The sequence below is a fragment of the Panthera pardus genome, unplaced genomic scaffold (assembly GCF_024362965.1).
Source record: "Panthera pardus isolate Hobbes unplaced genomic scaffold, ASM2436296v1 HiC_scaffold_22, whole genome shotgun sequence".
Taxonomy (NCBI): domain Eukaryota; kingdom Metazoa; phylum Chordata; class Mammalia; order Carnivora; family Felidae; genus Panthera; species Panthera pardus.
In genome coordinates this window covers 25,214,915-25,238,311 of record NW_026526788.1, presented here as the reverse complement: position 1 = coordinate 25,238,311, position 23,397 = coordinate 25,214,915, and the positions used below count along the sequence as shown (strand labels likewise).

Below are 23,397 nucleotides of genomic sequence, written 5' to 3'. Positions count from 1 at the left end.
TGGGTTTGGACACATGTATAACAATACATATCCATCATTATGGTATTGCACAAAATATTTTCACTACTCTAAAAATCCTCTGTGTTCCACCTATTCATCTGTCCCCCAGACGTCCAACTCCTGGCAACCACTGGTAGCTTTCCTGTCTCCATAGTTTTGCCACAAAGAAGGAATCTTGAAGATCCGGTTAGAATTTCTATGCAGACTACTAGTGAAATCATAAGCAAGTCATGTTGTTAATTCTTTTCAAAATTCTATGTCAGTTTTACTTCACTGAATCTATAGCTCCCGGATCATTCCATTTAGGAATTAATATCGTGACTCACCTACTATGTCTGCCATTGCAGCTGGTGAGTTGGCCACATCCCAGGCTGACAAATTCTGTTTCTAATCTGTTAGAATGCGAGAGAGCCTTCCTAGACCAGTAACTAAGCTGCCATTCCATTTACTGTTGGTTTTATTCTGACCTTGAATTTGAGTTCCTGTCATAGACTCTAAGTCTAAAGTTCTCTTTTGGCCAGCAAAAGAGTGGATGCAGGATTAAAGCAAGAGATGGCTAATGTCCGGGAAAAAGACAAGAGCCCTGAATAAGGGTCCTTGCCCCGTATTTATTCAGATCAGAAGGCTTACAAACGTGATGGGCGTGTACAAAGAGACAAAGAAACTGTGAACATTAACTTGTGGACTTGAGGGAAAAGGGGGGTTTTGAAGATATACAGTGTTTGGGGTTTGGGTCAATATAAAACAAAATCCGGGCACCGGGCAGATGGGTAGATGGCTGTTAACAGCAGACAGGAGGCGTCATGCCTCTTTATCTTTGCCAGCATAGGGGATGAGACAGGTAGGGGGGAATAACCTCAGAGTTAATAAGGCAACTTTTCTTTTGTTAACCATCTCCGCTCTGGGCTGCTTTGCCTGCAGCGCAGCGGCCCATAGTCCAATTCACCAATTTACCTAATCTGGCCCTATTTTTCTGTAAAAGCAGCTTTTCTGCTATATACTAAACTTGGGGTGCTTTCACCCTGAATATCTAGTCTTGTTATTCCTATGTATTGGGCACCTTTGCACCGATTCTATTTCAGGCCTTTGCCTCTCTATATATATTTTGGGGGTTCTGCACCCCCTCCCTATTTTGGGGTGCCTTTGCACCTCCCTATTCCTGGCACGTTTATGTATCCCTATTCTTGGGGTGTTTTTGCACCCCCTATTCTTGGAGTGCCAATCTGGTTTATCCAAACTCGGGTGTGATCATTTTATGGCTTTGTATTTCTTTATGCCTTGTTAATCCATTGGTGTAAGCCCCAGAGATTCCTAAGCTTATCTTCCACAAGTCACTACAATTAGACTTTTGTGTTCTTTTCTCTGTGTCTGAGCCTTATCTGCACCTTTGTTTTTATAACCTGAGATTCAGTCCTATTTTTTACCAATATAGTGGGTTGTATAATGGACAAAAATGATATATCCAAGTCTGACAACCACCCCCCCAATACCTGTGAACTGACCTTATTTGGAAATAGCGTCCTTCCAGATGTAATCAAGAATCTCGAGATTAGATCATCCTGGATTTAGGGTGGGTCCTAAATCCAATGAGCGGTGTCTTTATAAGAGAAAGAAGAGAGAAATTTGAAACACAGAGAGACACAGGAAAAACACAGAGAGAAAGGCCATATGAAGACAGAAACAGAGTTTAAAGCGATGTATTTACAAGCCAAAGAATGTCAAGGATTGCCAGCAGCCACTACCAGCTCAGAGAGAGATAAGGAGCAGTCTTCTCCAGAGCCTCCAAAAGGAACCAATCCTGCTGACAACTTCATTTCAGACTTCTGGCCTCCAGACTCTGAAAGAATACATTTCTGTTGTTTCAAGTCATCCTGTTTGTGGTAATCTGTTATGACAACCCTAGGAAATGAATAAAAGTAATCACTGTGAGGGTGAACTCTTTGCTTTGTAATTGGGACATGATAACGTATAGCACTGGATGCCAAGAGCTGCCTAATATTAACCACAGCATTTGTATCTTTTCATATTTCCTGCTCACACACTTGACCTGCTTTCCTCCACCACACACATCTGCTATGCTAGCCCATTCTGGGCCTCATAGATCAACATATCGATACTCTAGGCATCACATTCTGCCAGACAGCCAAGATTTCTGCTGGGTCTGTTGCCCAGTGGTTCAGTTCCGCTGTGGGGATAGTTTTGCCTCAAGGAATGAAAACACCACCTATCTATTAGGCAACTTCTGGAAGAATTTGAAAGTCATGGTATGATTTGGAAATTGGCCCCAAGGTTTTTGGAAAGGCACGGATATTAATTAAAAAAGGGGGGGGTGGGTGAGGTTGACGACACCACTCTTATAGTGAGTTGAAAATTGGCTTTTCACAAGCTTAGGTAAAAGAAAATGGAGCTCTTTCTGCTTCATATTTGTTCATCAGTAAACTGACTCCTTGTAGGAGGCTGATGCTCTTGAAGAGTTAATTGGCAAGTGGCACTTCCACAGCACCCTGGAGTGAAAACGAAGAAGCATCTCATAGCTCACATTAGTCTAAAACTCATTGACTGGCTATTATAAGCCAGGCATTGTTGTTAAACTGGAATAGAGCTTTGAATAAAAATGTCTAAAGACTCTATCTTCATGGAGTCTACACTCATAAGAAAGAAGATGTTCACAGCCATTTTCTTAGCAAGAATTGGCTCAATAAAGGATAGCATTTAAAAATGCTGCCCAGGATACAACAGCTTGTAGAGCCTGTGACGTGATGGAGCACCATTTACTTTCTTGAATATTTAGAAAACTGGTTGATTGCACTTAAATGGGATTTTAAAGCTTTGAAATTAGTGTTATCTTTTGAACTTGAAAAACCATAAAGCCATGTCTAAGTCACCAATTAAGTAGTTCAATTTTTTAAATGAACAAAAGATCAGATGCATTTCAATTTTATTCAAGCAAATTAAATTTCACCCAAACAAATGAAGTGTCATTCTCAATGGATCTTTCCTTTGCCTTAGGCTTTTAGCTAACAGACAGTCCTTTTGTTTGAAGGCATTGATTATTATAATATTAAGTGACTGCAAGTATACTGTCAATAGCTGATGGTAAGGGAAAGGGATAGAAGTTAAAAATCTATATATTTCATTTGTAGATTTCCCTAATAAGACAAATTCAGATTTGGTATAAATTTAGCTATGAGATTTTCCTAAGAGAAACCATTTCCAAAACTTGTTTGCCTGTGAATCTTTTGTTTTAAAAGCATCTTCATTTAGAGTCTCTTCTGATCACTCTCAATGAAGAGTTTGCAAAGTTATCCAAATTACTTAAATTCTTTCTAAACCCTTCAACTTCGTGACAGCATCTTGGAAGGGGAAGACTTATCCAGCTCTTAATTATTCAGGCTAATGGTGGCCTGCAGGGTGTGAAATGTGATGAAGCACACAGGGCAAATTCAATAACATCAGGCTAGATGTCGAGTGCCAGATGTCGTGACTGAGAACATCATTGGGATAAAGACAGGAACTGAGGCTCCATTGACCATCATGAGTAAACAAATTTTATATTCCCTAGGCAAGTATTGATTGTTTCTCTGTTGGTAAAGAAGAATGATCTTTGGAATAAAAGCTTGTGCTCTATTTTAAGCCCTTTTCTTAGAAAACTTCAAATCTCCTATGATCCTTTTGTTATAGACTTTGCTTACCAGGGAACTTCAAAATATTCAAGAACTGAAATAGACAAGGAAGTTTGACTTGATGGCCTGTGAGCCATCAAGGGATAAACTAATATAAATTATTAAAAACCACCCCACTGTATTGCTTTATTCACGTTTAATCCTAATGTACTCTCATTTTGCTACCTGATTGGACTATATCATGGCAGAAAAAATATCTAGAGGTGCAAAAGCTTGATAAATGAGTTGATGGCTATGTAAATTCATTTGTCACCCTTAAATTTCAAGATGGAGATAATAAAGGGCATCCTGGGAGCACATAGAAATAGGAATAGCTTCTAACTTGAAATGGCCTCTGAGCTCCAATTTGCAAGATAAATAGAGTATAGAGGAAAGTTTTCCAGGCAGGGGTGTTGTGTGTGTGTGTGTGTGTGTGTGTGTGTGTGTGTGTGTAATATACAGAACCCCACAAGTTGATGGTACATATATTGATGTATAAATGGTTTTGCTTGCAAGGGAGTAGGGCTCAAAGGACAAGAGACAGGAGTTGAAGCTGGAGATGGGGACAAAGGCAAGTCCTAAAGGGTTTTCTATACATGGAATGACATGGTATGCTAAGCAGCTCTTGCAATCTCATAGCCAAAGTGCCTGGTACATTTCTAACACAGAAGTAGGGACTAGAACGTGCTGACAAAGGAAAGACAAAGGCATAGCCAATACCTGATTCACACGAAAGTTGTACTGCTGGAAGAATGTGTGAAAGAACCCACATGCCATCTTTGGAATATTTCACACATGCCACCAAGAAAACCATAAGAGAGGGCAAGTCAACTGGTGATATGATCAGAAAATAATCTATAGCCTTAATATTCAAATTTTGCCCACAAATAGCTTTTGTTATCATCTGGGAGCTTGATAGAAATGCAGAACCTCAGGCCACAACCTAGATCTACTTAATCAGAATTTATAGCTAACAAGATCCGTAGGTGACTCATGCACATTAGCATTGGTGAAACACTGGGTGAATCTCTCAACCTTGGATGCACATTAGAAATGCATAAGGAGAGTTTTTTAAAAATATCAAGGGAAGGTACCTTCTCCAGAGGTCCAAGTTAGTGGATCAAATACATCACCAGGTTTTTTAACTTGTGTGACTGGGTAAAGGGCATCTCCAGGCATCAGATTGAAAATAAAGGAGAAAAAGATAACATGTAAGGAGTTTGGTTTTGACACATTACTTTGCAATATTTGTGGGACATATAAAAAGTGATCATAAATTAACAAATAGACATATGGATTTATGTGAAAATTTTCAGTAACCCATGACTAGTTTCAGTAAACAACTCCAGAGAGCTGTAATGTAAGAGAGAAATCTAAGATACAGATATAAATTTATGTAGAAATTCTGGAGTCATCAACGGTGGAGGTGATCATTGAAGGTATGGGAAAAAATAAGAATGTGAATAAAATGAGAAAAATAAAGATCAAGAATAGAATCTCTTGCATCATCAATGTTTAAAGGGTAGGCCAAATAAGTTGAGCTCAATAAAGAGATGAAATTAGGGGCTCTAGAGAAGAAGGAAAATCAAGAGAAAAGAGAAACACGTATAGCAAGGGAAGAGATAGTTTCAAAAGAACATAGAAATAGTGTCAAATATTGCTACAATATCAGAAATACAAGAGTTCAGTAGTGTCCATTGGTTTTACCATCTAAGAGTTCAGGTATGACCTTGGCAAGAGGATGAATGGGATGAAAGCCAGCTTGTGATTCATTGAGGAATGAATGGAAAATCAGGCAGTCGAAATATATAGTTTCTATTTCTCTTTCAAAAAGCTTGGCGGTAAAAGGGAAATTATAAAATATGGTGATAGCTAGAAGAAGATGTAGAATTTTAAATCCTAAGCTGCATTTAAGGACTCCACAAATGTTTCAGAGGCTAGCGTGTTGGATCCACTAATGGCAGTGTTTCTAGAGTAAACACACATGGCTGATAAGCATAGGTATTTCTCATCATAAATGTTTACAGGTCTATTATATTGTTGTGGAACAAAGTTGCCTATTCAAAGATGGTAGGCATTGGTTCTATGTAGACACAGCTATCACAAATGTTCCACACAAGAGATTAGTGCAATGATGTAGTCCCGCATTTTTGGGTTTCTCTTACATTAGGTTGGCCAATTAAATATTTAGATGAAGAGAAACATGACACTCAGATGGTACCTTTATATAAACCCTGTGGTTTGGTCATAACTTTTTACTACTTACAGCTGTGGGACTTGGAAAACTATTCTTTTGGTGTATCCTACTCTATCACAATGGAAAAAATAGACAAAGAAAGTGAAAAGCAATCAAAAATTATTTAAAATCATCGATTCTAAATATTTAGTTCTAGTTAACTAACTGGAATTAAAATAAAAACTTAAAAAATAAGGTTGTAAAAAATCAAAAGAAAGTACACTTATCATGATGAGCACTGAGAATTGTAAAGAATTATTTAATCATTAGATTATAAACATGAAACTAATATAATACTGTATGATAATTACACATGAATTTAAAAAAATAAAGAGTACTTTTGGAGCACCTGGATGGCTCTTGATCTCATGGTTCATGAGTTCAAGCCCCGTCCAAGTTGGGCTCTGCACTGGTAGCACAGAATCTTCTTGGGATTCTCTCTCTCTGCACCCCTCCTACTCATGCTCACTCTCTCTCTTTCTCTCTCTCTCTCTCAAAATAAATAAATAAACTTAAAAAAATAAAAAAATAAAATACATTTTAGAAAACAAAAATGAAATAAATAAATGTTAGTATTTATTAAATATTAAAAATCAAATAAATAAATAATTAGCTGGATTTGGGTATTACTTTTATTTTTATTAATTAGTTTTTTAACAGTCACCTAATTTTAAACGGTGCTATAATCCTTTAAGGTAGGTAGAAAAGACATTACCACCAGACTTTTATGAATTTAGAAATCTAAGAGAGGGTTGACAATACCTAGAACACACATAACAACTTGAAGAATACTGAAAGGTTATTCCTTCCTTTTAGAAGACTCATCGCCTTTCAAACTCTCAGAATTGGCTCAATGCCCAATGAGATAAAGTATATTAAGGCACTATAAAAATGTAAAATATTATCTGAATTTAAGTCCCAGCATTATTGGGTCATCTTTTTAAGCACCTACATCAGTGCCTGACACACACATTCTCAGGGGCACCTGGGTGGCTCAGTCTGTTGAGCAACCGACTTCGGCTCAGGTCATGATCTCACGGTTTGTGAGTTCAAGCCCCGCATCGGGCTCTGTGCTGAGAGCTCAGAGCCCGGAGCTTGCTTTGGATTCTGTGTCTCCCTCTCTCTCTGCTCCTCCCCCACTCATGCTCTGTCTCTCTGTGTCTCAGAAATAAATAAACATTAAAAAAAATTGTTTAAATGAAAATACTTTCTCAGTTAAATAGAAAGGACATATCTATGAAGAAAGTGTCTTGTGATGTTGGGCAAGGGATCACAGATATCTCCTAATTATTCCCTAGATTTCCCTCAGTAGTCTATTATACCTACATTTTTGTTTTCAGTGTGAGTAAACTCTGGGTAACTGCGTGGTCCATAGGGTGTAGACAAAGCCTCTTCCCAGATTAGGTTGGTTGAGACAGCTTTGCCTGGAAAAGACATTTTCTATTTCTGAATAGACAACACCTCCACTCTCCACCTGCACACAGGATTAGAACAATTTTCTAGATAGTTGTGTTTGGGTCAAGGAACCCTAATGAATTGTGCCCAGATCCAAAGCCTTACTCTCGAACATTACACCAGATTCCTTTGTGAGGAACGTGTTCATTAAACAACAAAACTAACAAGCAAAAACAAAAAAACCGTTGAGATGCTACTATGTTATCCCTTTTGCTGAGAGCCAAGGGGGCTGAGCCCACTGATCTTCCAACAGCCTCCTGAATCCCAAAGCACAGAACTGGTTCTAGAAGACTTGGCTCCAACAGCGTAAGAACTGTGAAGCCACTACCAAATGTCACCGTCACATAGTCTCCCTTGCCTCAGGCCACATTCATTCTCTTTGTGGTCTCTAAAATGACACCTGCGTTTCATTTAGAATCTTCACGAGAACGAATGCTACTAGGTCTCCCCTGTCATCAAAAATGAATACATCTGCACTTTGCTTCCTTTTCTTCTTCTACCGTTCCACTTTTCCCCAAACTTACCACACGGAACCCCATGCCACATAAATTCCAAGTGTGTGTGTATGATAGTGTTTAAGAGCTTGGGCATTAGAGTCAGATCGAACTGGATTTGAATCCAGACTGTTACTTCACTAACAGACGTTGGCCAGTTATTTAATCTTTCTGAGTCTCAGTTTCCCTATGGGAAAAACAAAGGCAATGGCGTTGAGTTCTTGATTTTTTATCTGTGTGTAATGATTAAGTGAGACAACGCACATAGGGCACTTAGCACTGTGCCCAGCCTATGTGCCCAACGCATATGGCCTCGGAGTCCTTTTCTGCACGCCATGCAGGTTGGTATCAGCAGCCTCATAAGCCCTCACCGTACCTTAGTTTTAACTTCCGGCAGCCGACTGCCAATTCTTGAGGTGTTCATCCCAGAACTCCCAAAATGAATTTTATGTCTGCCCCATAGGTTGTGTTTTAAATTGGACTGTACCTGACACCTACGTGTTTTCACGGGAGGAAGTAATAGACAGCCAGAAACTTCTTCTTAGTCATTTGGATTCTCATAAACTGACCGGCTTGGGCTGCGGCAGGGGTCCCCTTCAGACCAACTCGCAACACCATAGCGTCAAATTCCGTATCTCTGTATTGTGGCATGATAGTTGAAAGCATAGACACTGAAGTCCGATGGCCTGAGCTGAAATCACATTTCTGCCTTTGTGCATCTTGAGCAAGTTACTTGGCCTTGTTGTGCCTCAGTTTCTTCCATTGTAATATGGGATAATAGTAATAATGCCAATTTTGCAGCATTTTTTGAGACTAAAATGGGTTAATATACTACAAAGTACTTAGAATAATACCTAGAAGATAATAAGCATTTTACAGCTGTGTGTTCACTTTTACTAACTACCTATAAAGTAGGATATAATTCACTAATTCTACAGACATTTGCTAATTGGTGATTATGTGCCAACGCTACACTGAAAGCTAAAAGATAAAAGAGCTTCCAATAAAAAAGACTTTCATATTATATATATGTATATGTGTATACGTATACGTATATACACACATTATATACATATATATGCATATATCCATAGCACACATATATAATATGTAATATATTATATACATATACAAATATGCACAAACATATATCACATATGTTAGGCTACAACAACACCTGACATTTTATGATCTGAGATTACCAATCTGTTCCTTTTCACTTCTTTTTTTTAACCAATAATTATATGTGGGTTTACATCTGGACACACCAGTTGGACCAGCCTTCTGTGGGATGGGTGCTGAGAAAGTATCACCTCTAAGTTTATCTCCCATCACTTGTTACCAAGATCCCGGCATCAAATCACATTTTTTACTAATCAAGCCACTGTCTGAAAACCAACAGTAACCGAAGCTGAAAAACTGAAGCCGTTTCCTAAATCTGTGACTGGAGACATGGAGAAGCAGCATCAAGTTGAGTAAACAAAGGATGAAACTATGGCTAATTTGACCTGAATTCATGAGTTCTAGTGTATAGAATATGATGGAAGTGATATTTTAATCTGGATCTCATTCGAATCACAACGAGTTAATGGACAGAGCTGGTGTTACACCATTTGTGAGACGGACGAAAACTCTCTTTACCAGGCACTTGTCGCCCCTCTTAACAGGTGGCTGAGCCCCCCACTGCTGGCAGTTAAGAGTGCCTTCCACTCCCTCTCCATAATGAAGCCTGACTTCACTTAGCTGGCCATGAGGCTTATGTTGTTCTCTTTGACTACAAGGGTGAGGTCCTTTGAAGACCAAGAAGTCATTGCCAATGAAGCAGCTGGTTCCCACTGCTCCTGACCAACTCCACACTGTGGGAGCTGGAGGCTTCATTTACCCGGTTCTCAGTTTGCACCCATGCCCTGCCCAGCCCCCGACCCTCTGCTCCCTGTGATTCCTCATCCTCTGGCTTCGTCTCTGGCTTTGTCCTGGTTTCAGGCCATTGATAGAGACGAGTTCCTGCTCCCCAGTGACAGTCCCGCTGCTTCTGAATCAAAGTCAGCTTCTGTCAACCCCTGGAGCTTGTCTCTGTCTCTCCGGAGATTCTGCTTTTTATTGTCAACAAGGGTTATCACAGTGACCAAACACTGAACTCTGCTGTGGGCCACTAACCAGCCTGAGGCTCTCCTCTGCTGCTGACTTCAAAGGATCATATAAGTGCATTTACTAGAAAAGTACAAGTCGGCTTGGGCTAAAGTGAAATACTTCCCAGAGGCATTTCCATCAGAAATGGTCCTTTCTAGAGCCGGCCACAGTTTAGGGGGGATAATTATTTGGATATAGTCATTTGTTTTTATTGAGCGCCTACTATATATATAGAATTCTTTTTATTTATTTCACTTTATCTAAGAATGACCTAAAATGAGAAATCTTTACCCCATTTTAAAGATGAGGAAATTGAGGTTCAGAGACTTTTTCTTAAACAGCACAATATCACACAAAGACTGTGTTCTCTTTGCCTTCTTGCAACAGGGAGCTTTCTTTCTGCTCCTTAATCACACCAATATCAGTGGCTTCTAACTTTACCCCAAGGGTAAGGCTGACCCTAGAAGCAACTATGATGAGCCAAGCACAGATACATTTTTATGCCTAAGCCGGAATCCCTGATCTATTGAAAACAGCCTGCAAAGGAGTCAGCAGCCTGAGTTGTCCCAAATTTCTTATAATTTAGAAAGGGAAAGAAGAAAAGCCAATTTACAGGGCTAAATATAAAATGACCCATCAGTGTGCATCACCAAAGTTGCTATCACTCTGCTGTATATGGTGACCTTCAAATGGGCAAATAGGTCGTTCCTTGACAACAGTATCTTTTCAAGTTAATTGATTTGACAAAATAGCGACAAATTAACCACTCAGTTGTGTTGTTTTTTTTTTTTTTAATTCCAACAAATGACCAAAGATATGTGCCCTTCTGCCATGCTAGTTTAACTTATTAAGCAGGCAGCAGGAATCCAAATCAGCAAAGACAATGCATTATACAAGTGACATCGAATTTATGTGACTAATTTCAGCACTCACGAAAAGGGTTTTCCTTACTTGCCTGCACTGTGCCATGCTACATTCTGGAAAATGGTGCTTCTTTTTGTTTTGGAATCCTGAATATAGAGTTACCTGCTAAGAAAAGACTTTCCATCTCTGTGGACAGTTTCCAGGAAGCTTCTCTGAAATAGGCTATTCCCAGATAACTGTTCAAAGGCCTGTGTCATTAGTTGGATACTGATGGTTGCTTCAATATAACATACTGACATGACTTTGAGAGACAGTTGAAAAACCCTTTAATTCTAGAAAATGAGTTGATGTTTTTTAGTTTGCTCTTAGAGCAGGTTCTGGTAATACGTGGTTTTTATGCATGATCAAGGGATAGTTATAAACATACGACATATATAGGTAAAATAGTAATCCACACATGGTCCTTTAGTTTGGTACTTGTGCTGTATGTCTTGGAAATTCAGGCAAGGAGTCGAATTTCTTAGTATTCAATCACCAGTTAGTCATTCAGCAGGCAATATCACATTTTAAATGTAAAACTACACGCAAAGATTATGTCCTTCAGGTTGTCTTCCCAGTTTACCTCTTTCCAACTCTGACAATAGTGTGATTCATTAGAGTCAAATATTCTTTATATTTCATTAAATGTATTGTCCCTCCTCTTTCCCACCCATGCTAATGGAACTTAGCAGTGGGCCTCACTTCTAGGAGTTACTACTGGGCTCTGTGAGTGGTATATGACATTTATTTTGGTTGTTACAAGGTAGGGTATTGGGTTAGGGTTTTCCAGAGAAACCAGACAGATAGGTGGATGGATGGATAGATAGATAGATAGATAGATAGATAGATAGATAGATAGATAGATATAGAGATATTGATATAGATATATAACATGATGATGATATTTGTTATAAGGAATTGGATCCTTAACTATGGAAGCTGAGAAATTCCACCACCCCCTGTCTGAAAGCTGGAGACCCAGGAAAGTAGGTGGAAATACCAATGCAAATCTGAAGTCCTGAGCACCAGGGGTAAGTTTCACTCCAAAAGACTCCCAAGACCAATGTCCTAGCTCAACAGTCAGGCCGAGTGAACAAAGTCAACCTTCCTCTGCCTTTTTATCCTGTTCAGGTCCTCAGTGGATTGGATGACACTCCCACATTGAGGAGGGCATCTTCTTTATTATTCAGTCTACCAATGCAAATGCTAATCTCTTCCAAAAATATCCTGACAGACACAACCAGAAATAATGTTTAACCAGACATCTGGACGTCCTGTGGCCTAGTCAAGTTGACACATGAAATTAGCTATCAGAAGTATACAATTATATATGCAATAAATTTTTTTAGCGCAAAATAACAGTGGGCACGCTCTATTCAGTAACATTTGAGGACCTAGAACATCTATCCATTTGTGCCAAAGGGTATATCCAAAGAGTATCTGAAGAGAATATTGGTTCTTCTTGAAATTGGCCTCTGGATCCCTTGATGCAGAAATGGGGCACAGGTGGGGCAGAGGCCTACTTGTCACCTGTTCTATCTCCAGCTCTGAAGTCTTTTAAGGAATATTGGTCTGATGATAGCTACACTCCCAGGAATATGCAGGAAATGTGACCCCAAGCTCACCGCCACTTAGTAGTTATTGAAACTTAACCAAGAAAAAAAAATATTCAGTGCAATTGCTTAAAGAACAACTATTTTCCTGCTTTGGTTTCTGTGTCTCCCTCTCTCTCTCCCTTTCTTTCTCTCTCTCTCTCTAAAATAAACATTATTTTTTTTTTTTTAATGGGGCACCTGGGTGGCTCAGTCAAATAAGCATCTGACTTTGGCTCAGGTCATGATCTCATGGTTTGTGGGTTCGAGCCCTGTGTCAGGCTCTGTGCTGACAGCTCAGAGCCTGGAGCCTCCTTCAGATTCTGGGTCTCCCTCTCTCCCTGCCCCTCCCCTGCCCTCTCTCTCTCTCTCTCAAAAATAAACATAAAAAAAATTTTAATAAAAAATGAACAACAATTTTCCCCTTTTCTAGATAGCCTAAGACATGCCCCTAAAGCAGGTCCTGGCTAGTACTTTAAACATCATAAGAACTGAGATAATGGTGCCTCCTCCTGCCATAGGCAACCTGAAATAAATCATTCTTCAAAATTACATAAAACACAAGTGAATGCTAAAAATGAAAATATCCTTCTTCTTGGTTTTCCAATTGGATTAAATTTGTCTTTCTTTTTTTCATGACAAATAATTTGCCACTGTCTTAAATACCAGCTTTGTCTGCCCATGTAGTAACCTAGCACTCTCTAGGAATTAAGCCAGATTAGCAAAGGGAGAGGTATCTACAGTGAAATATATTGACCCCCACCATCTATCACTTCTGCCAGTAGAACCGATTTTCATGAATTATTTCTTGGTAAGAAACCATCAATCTCTGCCAAGGGATCATTTTTATGAAAAGCTTATCATCACATATATCATAAGTATGTTGTTTAGGACACCATCATACAGGGAATTTATATTTTATGAGTTTTGTGTATCATGGATTTTGTGAATCATGCAACCGCCCAAGTTCCTTTTTCCAACCACCCATGGCTAGCACACAGGTAATTATGACAGATGTCCTCTGTCTCCTCCATTTGGAGATCCCACCCCTAATTTTCTTCCATCTACTCACTCCACTTGTTGTCTTTTTATCTTTCTATGCAACTCTCTAACAACCTTAATCCTCCATAAGACAATGAGTTATATATAAATAGCCTTATTTCTAGCTCCATAACATGATATACTTGTGGCTCTCATACAGTGATTCCTCTCCTAGGCAGGCAGGAATCTTGTGACATGAACTGAAATAAAATATGCTGGATTAATTTTTAAATACTTTTTATAACATTCATTTCATCTAAATGGTTATGTGGGTGATTTTTTAATTATTTTTCTTTATATATTTCTTAATTTCCAAAATTTCTTTAGTAAATACATATCAATTTTATAATCTAAAAAAACTAGAAAAATCAGGGGCACCTGGGTGGCTCAGTCGGTTGAGCGTCCGACTTCAGCTCAGGTCAAGATCTCACGGTTTGTGGGTTCGAGCCCCGCATCGGGCTCTGTGCTGACAGCTCAGAGCCTGGAGCCTGCTTCAGATTCTGTGTCTCCTTCTCTCTCTGCCCCTCCCTGCTCATGCTTTGTCTCACTCTGTTTCCCAAAACCAAATAAATATAAAAAAAATGTATACTTTTTTAAAAAACTAGAAAAATCATTCACAATAGTTCTATGTTATGTAATTATATAATAAAAACATGAAAATTCTTCATTCAGATTTTAGGAAGCTAACATAAATCAGTGTGACATTTAAATTTCAGTGTAGGTTTACCTAATATGTTCAGCATTTCATACTTCCCAGTGACTCAGTATGAATAACCAAATGATTTTAAAATTATTCCTGAGATCCGTTTGTATTTTAATTTGAACAAATTATATTACAAACGTCCAGTTTTAAGCATGTTTTGAGTCCTAGATATTGCTTTATGGACACCTTACCTATGATAAGATTGATAAGCCTTGTTATGAAAAAAAAATCCAAATAGTCCAAGTGGGCTGTAATGCTGGGAGTACTACCCAGGGGAACACCTTTGATTCTTAGAGATTAGATGGAAAAAGTAAATGTCATCGGCCCCCACTGAATCCCACCATCAATCTGGGAGATGTCAAGGCACTAGGTAAGTAGAAAAAAATGTAAAATAAATATCTTCAGAAGTTCCAAAGGCTATGATGTAAATGTTTTCAAGACAGAAAAATCACACTTTCATATGAACTTCAGCATTCTGTCTGCTATAGTAAGTTTTAACATCCTATCCACCCAGTGGAAGTTTTGGTTAGAGGGGCAACCACATGAAATCGCAGTCTGGTGAGGATTCAGGATTCCAACTGTGAGTCTGTCTTAAGAGAAGAGACAACTGAGCATTCTGAGAAGCAACCTGAAGAAGCAGAAAGAACATCAGGAGGGAGTCAGGAGACCAAACTTGATGATTTGCCCAAGTAATTTCACCACTAGGAGCCTTGGTTTCCTTTTCTCTACTACGAGGAGATTGAATTGTGTGATCTTTGACGATCCTTCCATAACTGCAATCCAACAAATCCCTCAGTTGCGATAGTGTGTCCAGTAGCCATCAAATGGTCATTAACTCTGGTTACCAGTCATTGTGCTCCTACACAGAAAATTGACCTCATTCACGTCCCCTTGGATTTAAAATTGCTGGTGATAAAGCCCCTAGAAGTAATTATTCCTGCTACCCTGGTGTGCAGCTCCAATTTGTGGCAATTAGATACGATTAGTCATAGTTTTCTTATCCTTTCACTCTTTTGGCTTTAGCATTCAGAAAGGGCAGGCATTCCAGAAAGTCACTGTGTGTCAGAATATGTACATCTGGGCTTCCAATAAAGAATATCTCTCAATTTTTCTTGATAATTATGGAGAAGGGATGGGCCCTTGTTTTCTACATCACTAGTAAAATTGCCCACAACTCAGGCTGGCAGAATTTTTGCCAAAAATAGAGAAATAAATCAAAAGGAAATCCTAGAGGACCTTGAGATTAATTTTATGTATTTTATTTTAAAATTACCACTGATAAATATTGCTATTCTTTGAGGTTTCAGCTGTTATCCTATGGCTTGTCTTTCTGTTTTCATTTCAGCAGATAATTGCCTGCCTCAGGGTATTGTGGTTTGGTTTTTTTTTTTTATAGACAGAGATTTCTCATATCAGATTTTAAGTGCTTTCTGAAATTAACTCTTGGGCTCCCGTTTTGGTAGAGCCAGGAATTAGGATCTAGTGAACCTGTATGGGAGTGTTATGGATGTCTCCTCTTTTCTGCTTTCTCCAAATATGAATATTTGTACTAGGTTCTTGATGTGCTGCAGTGCTTATTAGGAAAATAATACTGCATGTACAACATTGAAACATGCTGTCTAGTTGTACATTCTACAGACCTTGTCCCCTTCACGTGTACCAGCAAGTCTGTAGAAAAACATTAAGCTAGCACAGTTAAAGTGGCAAAAAATAGGTGCTACGTAAACATCTATTGATAGGATCAATGGATGAATGAACACATGAAGGTATTTTCATTGATATCTTCTTTTTTAATGTTTATTTTTGAGGGGTTGGGGAGGGGCAGAGAGAGAGGGAGACACAGAATCCGAAGCAGGCTCCAGGCTCCGAGCCGTCTGCACGGAGCCCCATGTGGGGCTTGAACACATGAACTGTGAGATCATGACCTGAGCCACAGTTGGATGCTTAACAGACCGAGCCACCCAGGCGCCCCTTCACTGCTAACTTTTAAGTGACGCACAGAACACTCTCACGGTGCAGAGAAGCTATAAAGCGAGCTGTTTGGTTGGTCAATAAAATAAACACATTTAGCCTTAGCTTTCAATATCCTCACCAGGATTGTTAGAGTGTCAAATTATAAATGAATGTGTAGCCTTTCTGGACCTTTTCATATTGGGTATCTGTGACTTTAGAGGGCCTTCATAGGGGAAAGTCACTAAAGAGTATTTAAACTAGCAGAAAAAGAAAGTGGCTGAAAGATATTTTTAGAGATCATTTTTGTCCCACAGTCCACAGGCCATTACAGCAGAGCCTCAGGGTTGGACTCTGGTCCCCGGACATTTCAAATAAGCAACAATAGTTTGTTTTTCAAACAGCTACAGAAGAAGAGCTAAAAACTTGTGAACTGCCCTCTCATTTTAGTCCGCATGAGGGATAGATACTAGGTTTGAAAAACAGAGTTTATTTAACTGCTAAGGAAATTAGGCCCAGAGTAACTGGGACTTGCTTAAGATCACACAGCCACCAAGGGCAGAGTCACTAAACTATCCACCGTGCCCTGTTATCCAACACGTGTGACCACCAATGCCCTAAGGCCACAGTTCTCAGCTGGGAGTGACTTTGCCCTCCCAGAGGGTGTTTCACCATTGCTGGAGACATTTTTGGTTGTCACAGCTACAGGGTGGGTGCTGGCATTGAGTGGGTAGTGGCCTGGGATGCTGCTTAACACCCAGTAATGCACAAGACAGCCCCCCACCCCCAGCAAGCTCTCTTCTGGCCCAAAATGGCAATCGTACAAAGCCAAGAAACCATAGTCTAGACAATAAAGCGAGGAACAACAAGAATTCTTTTTTGGAAGGCTGGAAAGGGCAGTGGGGTGTGACAAATGAGCCGATAGAAGTCTTCCTCGGTCCCTGTCCCTTGTTGTCTGTTACAGGACAGTCTCCTATTCGACACTTCGCAAGTGTGTAAAATGGAATTAATGGAAGAAAATGCATATTTGGGGGACAATCAGTCAAGGACGTGGTGGGAGCTGTCTGGACACCTAACCTTTCTCGTCTCAGAGCTTTCCCACACTTTTTCATCTGTAAATTCATAGGAGGATTAAATGACCAAGCACCCAGCTCATATATAGCATTTAGTAAATGTTAGCTACGACCACTGTCTAATTTCATCTTCCCAGGAGAGAAGAACTAGTATCCTAGTTTTATAGATGAAATAACTGAAATTCAGAGACTGTCTTGTAGCGTCGTCAACAGCAGCAACTTCAGAACAGAAAAGGGCTGAGGCGGGGAGTGGGCGTATCTCCCCACCGTCTCCCCACCACGCCACCCTGGCTCTCTTCTCTTTCGCACACATGCCCGCCTCACAAGTAGAACATGACTACAGCATGAAAACTCTCCCTGGACACGCGGCTCACAGTTTGTATTTTAATTTTTACTTCTCTTTTAGCAACAACTACAAAAACCTGTAACATTTAAGCTATTTCAGAACAAATAAAACTTTGGCTTTTCTTTCATACTGTATGTCGCTAATTTCATGCATTGTAATGGCCAAAGTTTAGATGATAATGCAGCCCCACACTGAAGTGATGAACGGCAAAGGGAAACACAGTTAACTTCACTGTAAAGAAACCTGGTGTACATTCCCTTACTCAAGTGATCAAAGTTAACTTACCAATACTGGGCTAAACACCATTTGCCTCCTAGTATCATGCACTGAAAACACTTTGTCCCTTAAACTATATTCCCACCAAACAAAGCCTAAAATATCAGGCAAATCGAAATTGTTCTATTCCCTTCGAAAATACCAAGGTCATAAAGACGAAAACATGGAAGAGGCACTATTCCAATTTTTAAAACAATTATAAGAGACACGGCTACTAAATATAATGTGTGAGCCTGGATTGGATCCTGGACCAGGAGGGCAATAGCTATAAAGGACTTTATTAGAACCATTGGTATAATTTAATACAGACTTGGATCATATAATGGCATTTTATCAGTGTTAATTTTTCTTATGTTGGTCTCTTTACTGTAGTTAGGTAAGAGAATGTCATTATTCCTAAGGACATGAAATATTTAGAGTTAAAGGCAGTTGTAATATTGGTAAACCAGGTCTCTGGAAACAAATAATAGTAAGTCAAAACCCTAGTTTGTAGTGTCTGTTTATTTCTGTGGTGGAAATGCTCCCACCACGAATAATTTTAGAAGTCACCGAGTACAGAATTGGGAAGACAAATGCACTGTATATTATGTATATTATTATAATTATAATTGTAATTATGTAAATTACATATATCATAAATTCTATTTATATATAAATGTATATGATTTAACACATGTAACCTACACATACATTACACTATGTATACTCACGTATATATTATACATGTATATGTGCATCTATACATGTATTATATGTATAATCTATACATGTATTAAGTGAGATAAAGCAAATATGGAAATACACTAATAGAGATTATAAAGGGATTCATGATAATGAAGCAGAAAAAAAGAGGGAGATTAAGGCAAAAGAGCACGATTTAAGAATTACAGAAGTCAGTGACTCATTGAAAAGGAACAACATAGGGGTCTCGTGATAATTCTTTGTCTTACACGTGAAACTTTTCTGTAAATTTAAAATTGTACCAAAATAGTAAAGTTCAAAACCTATAGATTGTTACAAAAAAATGTTTCTCCAGGTTATTGCGATGTTGGCAGTGTTTTAGGGAAGCATTAAACACTGATTACAACCTACAGGAAACACATTTTGATGCTAAGCTTTGGAGACATTGAGAAAATTACTTAAAGTCAGTAACATTTCATCTTATGTGGGGGGGTTAAATGTTAAAATCGATGATATGTTGTGGCTTTAAAAACACTCTTGGGATGCCTTAAGTCTTCCATTAAGACAGTACAGTACTGGCCTTCACTGAGTCAAGCCCAGCCAGTATTTGCTTCTTTAATAAAACCCCAGATGGAGAAGTTTAAGGACCACATTTTAATTTAAAAAAACAAGCACTTCCGGGGTACCTGGGTGGCGCAGTCAGTTAAGCGTCTGACTTCGGCTCAGGTCATGATCTCACGGTTTGTGAGTTCAGGCCCCGCGCTTGGGCTCTGTGCTGACAGCTCAGAGCCTGGAGCCTGCTTCGGATTCTGTCTCCCTCTCTCTCTATCCCTCCCCGACTAGTGCTCTGTCTCTCTGTCTCTCAAAAATAAATAAATGTAAAAAAAAAAAATTTTTTTTAAACAAACACTTCCTAACCCTCTGAATACTGGGACCACACTTAGCACTGAGAGATACTCACAACATAAGAGATGACTGATAGCCAACTAAAGAGATAACACATTCATTGCTCCCATACTCCCAGGCATATCCTTATGGAGAAGAATGGAACACGAACACAATTCAAATTCCTCTCTCTCTTTTTCTCTCTCCCTCCCTCCCTCCTTCCACTCCTTCTTTCCCTCCCTACCTCTCTTGTTCTCCCCCACCTGGCAATTATAAGTTTCAGAGCCAGAATTATTTGAACCCCTCTACCAAGGGTTATTCTCTTTTCCCACCTCACATCTGTCTCTAGAGGATGCCAGAATGGAGGACCACTTTCAGGAGACCCTACATTCAAAGGCTAAAGAGGAAGAGATACCAACACCAGACAAAGATGGGAGGAGACTGAGATTCGTCCAACTTCCTGGAGCTAAGAGAGCAGAAGTTGTTAATGAACAGTACCAACCGGTGTAAGAAAAGTCTGGAAAGGGAAGACTGGAAAAGATCAGAGGACTGAGCCACTAGGTGATCACGTGGCCCATCAAAAACGAGATGTCAATAGAGTAACAGGAGCAAAAGCCAGTGGAGAGCAAAGGAAATAGGGTGGCCCCAGTTCAGAGGCCTAACAGATTCTGTGTGTTTGTTTTCCAGACCTTTCCCCCTTATTCCTCTGAGTTTACCGTGCACATCACAAAAAACGTGCTGCAGTGGTCTCTTCACCAGGGTAGCGGTGCCCCTAAGACATTCTTATAGTTATTTGGGTCCATTTGCGGTGTGAAGCTTTGCTCATGTGACTTGTGACTTTGGGGGGAAATAGGACTTGAAGGAAAGCCAGCAAGTCTGTGCAAACCAGTTTTTATTCGAAGAATGGGAAGTATAAGGCTCATGGGAAGCCTACTGTAGCGTCTCACAGGATCAGGGCAGAGCTCTCAGGACTGACTTGGCCCATCAGATAACATCTAAGGAGCACATTTCTCCCCCACTTTGTGGGATTTCCTCCCACAACACACGACACTCCAACTGGTTGTCATGGGCTGGTTCTTCTACATTCAGCAGAGAGCAGTTCCAAAAGTGGGACATTGTCCGCACGCGGTGTGCAGCCTTCAGTCTCCCACAGTGTGCCCCCTGTGACGCACTGTAACAAATAAACTCATTATCAGCTTGATAAAAGCCACCCCTCCCCCTCAACCCCATATTTCTATAATTATGAACATTTCATTAGTAAATTACCGGTTAGCTCGCTTAAGTCAGAAGAACTGTCAAGAGAGCATTTGTTGCCCTAGCTTTAAATCGCTCAAATAAGCAAACAAACAAAACGGCAATATCTTTAGCAAAGATCACAATAATATGATAGAATATATACACTTCTGCTTTGGTAACTAAAACACAAAGCTGATGTTTTTAAAGAAGTAACAATGGTCAGGGGGCGCCTGAGTGGCTCAGACATTTAAGCGCCCGACTCTTGATTTCCGCTCAGGTCATGACTTCATGGTTCACGGGATCCAGCCCCGTGTTGGGCTTTGCGCTGACAGCATGGAGCCCACTTGGATTCTCTCCCTCTCTCTCTGCCCCTCCCATGCTCATGCTCTCTCTCTCTCTCTCTCTCTCTCTCTCTCTCAAAATAAATAAATAAATTTTTAAAAATAGAAGTAACAATGGTCACTTGTAGAAAAATCCTTTGTCCCTCTAAAAGACTACAGATAGCCCGTTCCCCACCCATCTGACAATCACCATGCGCATGATTTTTCTCTTCACTACTCTGTGCCTCACCACTCTGCTGCAATTCTTTAAATAGAAAACTTCCTTCTCATTACAGACAGTGTGACCAGATTTTTGGTTCAAGAAAATAACATCAAAATATTTGGATGCAGGCAAGCTGACTACCACACACCAGAAAACTGTAAACTGTCAATCAATTTTGCTCTTGCTGAATTTTTTTGCAAACCTGCGTTTTATTGAAATTCAGAATATTCTTCTCAAAGCACTATCCAGTATAATAATTAAATGTTGACACCATTTTCCAAAGTGGCTTGTGCATTAGCGCTCTTTCTCCCACTCTCTCTCTCTCTCTCTCTCCCCTGAGCATCTTTCCGGAAATATTATTAAGTATAATATTTGAATAAATGGTCATGCAATTCTGGCAATATAGGAGCTCTGCCTGGTCATGCTAATCTTTCTTCCTTTTCTCTCTGGCAATATATTTGGGTTTTGTTCTAGTTTCCTAGGACTGCCATAATAAAGTACCAAAAAGTGGTATATAAATAGAAAAAAAAAAGTGGTTTTATATAAAAATTTTTTATCTTACCATTCTGGGCACTGGAAGTCCAAAATTAAGGTGTTGTCTGGGCCATTCTCACTGAAAGGCTCTAGTGGAGAACCTGTTCCGTGTCTGCCCCAGGTTCTGATGTCACCTGTCATCCTCGGCTTACAGCTGCGCAACTCCAATTTCTGCCATCTCCTTATAGAGTTCTCCCTGTGTGTCTCTCTCTGTGTCCAGATTTCCCTCTTCTCATGAGGACACCAGTGTGCAGCCACACCCCAGCAGACTCAAAGCCTAGGCTGGGTGATGGTTCAGTGAGGCCAAAGAAAAGATGTAGAGATAGCAATCAAGGCACAGGTTTATTGGGGGAACTTGCATACAGAGAGTCCAGGAGCGGCCGACTGGACAAAGCATCGAGTCGTGGGACTAACACGCAGCAAGTTTCTACATCATAGCCACTCAGCCTAGTGACTATCAGTGGCCTTCCCCTCCTTGAATGGCCACAATTTCCAAGAAGATCAAGGCCTGCCACCTGAACACTCTTCATTACAAGGGAGATGCTCCAGGGTCAGCCACCCCCCATGCTCCTAACCTTGAACATTGACCAGCATGTTCTTCTGCACATTCTGCTTGATGGGAGGGAGGACAGGATTGCTACATTCTCAAGGCAGTGATTTAACAAGCACATTCAGGATGTGCTTGCACAAACTAGCTACCCAGCGTGTACCACACGGCTACATCAGTTTAGGACCCACCCTAATGACCTTATCTCAACTTGATTCACATGCAAACACCCTATTTCCAAATAAGGTAACATGTGCAGGTGCTGCAAATTAGGACTTCGACATGTCTTTTTTTGGAGGGGACACAGGTCAACCTAGAACAGATCATCATCACAATACAGTTAATAACCCTTGTTAGAATGGTCACATCAATACTGCCCAGTTGAAACTTCAAACTACTAGCTAGTGGATCAACTTTCTCTTTTTTTTTTTTTTTTTATTCTACATAGTGTCCCAGGATGGTGGACATCATGTGGTATTCAGCCACTACATAAGTATCTCAGCTATGTGGAGTTCAGCACCGACATCTGGAAACATCTAGCGTTTAATTCTATTACTTCCATTAATTCCATCTTTTGGTCACCGTGTAGTCCTAATCTGTTTCACTTTGTAATACTTATAAGGACTCAAAGTCGTAGGAGTTCTCGGAAGCCTAATACATGTATGAAGCAAAATTATAACTAGCACCTTCATGCAGCTTCTGCTGTCCACCTGTTGTTTTCACTTTTTATTTCAAAAGTAATACATATTCATTGCAATAGATCAAACAATATAGAAGAATATAAAAGAGTTATTACTAATCTCTTTCTCCCGTGTTCAGCCCAGACCCGCGAAGTAACAAACAGAATCCTTCCACAGCTTTTCAATGCTCATAAATAAACATAAAAGGATATATGGTCGTATAGGATTTTTTCACATTTATCAATAAAAAGACTTGGTATGCAGATTAACCTACAGCTTGATTTTTCACTTGATATAATCACAAATGCATAGATTCATGCATAGATTTCATGCATTTTCATATCAATATAGTAATTCCTAGTATTGCTACACCATAATTTATCCAACCATTCTTAAGCTGAAAGTTCAGATATCAGATATTTCCTGCCAC

General features: G+C 39.7%; 1 long non-coding RNA gene across 1 annotated transcript; it reads right to left on the bottom strand.

The window, feature by feature from the left end:
* Positions 1-20,301: 20,301 nt before the first annotated feature.
* On the bottom strand, positions 20,302-22,071 carry LOC109264270 (uncharacterized). The gene is made up of 2 exons (XR_002078670.2): positions 21,769-22,071; positions 20,302-20,598 (listed from the first exon to the last, which is right to left on the bottom strand). It is a non-coding gene; the product is annotated as an uncharacterized LOC109264270 (long non-coding RNA).
* Between the last annotated feature and the right edge of the window lie 1,326 nt (positions 22,072-23,397).